Raw genomic sequence first — 802 nt, 5'->3', positions numbered from 1 at the left:
GGAGCCCAAAAATTAAGTCTGACACTGTTTCCACTGTTTCCCCATCTATTTCCCATGAAGTGATGGGACCAGATGCCATGATCTTAGTTTTTGAATGTTGAGCTTTAAGCCAACTTTTTCCACTCTCCTCTTTTACTTTCATCAAGAGGCTTTTTAGTTCTTCTTCACTTTATGCCATAAGGGTGGTGTCATCTACATATCTGAGGTTATTGATATTTCTCCCGGCAGTCTTGATTCCAGCTTGTGCTTCTTCCAGCCCAGCTACTACAGCATATTAAAAGGGTTATACACCATGACCAAGTGGGATTTATTCCAGGAATGCAAGAAAGGTTCAATATATTAAGAATCATTGTATGTATTAAATAATAAAGAATCTGCCTGGTGTCTGTCCCCAGTTACTGGGAGGAGCCTCTAAATCCTTGGAGGGATGGTATGTCTTTGTTACTCCTGGTAGTACCTGAGTACTACCTCAGGTACTGAGTACACCTGCTACTGAAGTGTTCAAGATCCTGGCTGGTCATATCAGAAAGATCAACCATGTAGTTTGAGAGTTGGGGCTTTGAGCCAGGTTATCAATCTGATCTCCCGATCTGCCAGGAGGGAGAGACTGCAGATTAAGTTTAGTCACGAGGTTCATGATTCACTCGTGAACCTATGTAATGAAACTCCAATAAAAACTAGACACTTAAATGGAACAAAATAGAAAGCCCAGAGATAAATCCACGCACCTATGGACACCTTATCTTTGACAAAGGAGGCAAGAATATACAATGGAGAAAAGACAATCTCTTTAACAAGTGGT

General features: G+C 41.0%; 1 protein-coding gene across 1 annotated transcript in view; it reads right to left on the bottom strand.

Moving 5' to 3' along the window:
- Window positions 1-802, bottom strand: part of LOC104988957 (ATP-binding cassette sub-family A member 3-like) — a 98,246-nt gene that overhangs the window by 54,743 nt on the left and 42,701 nt on the right. The window lies entirely within an intron of this gene.

The sequence above is a fragment of the Bison bison genome, unplaced genomic scaffold, assembly GCF_000754665.1.
Source record: "Bison bison bison isolate TAMUID 2011002044 unplaced genomic scaffold, Bison_UMD1.0 scf7180017864144, whole genome shotgun sequence".
Lineage (NCBI taxonomy): Eukaryota > Metazoa > Chordata > Mammalia > Artiodactyla > Bovidae > Bison > Bison bison.
This window is presented reverse-complemented; position numbering and strand designations above follow the sequence as displayed.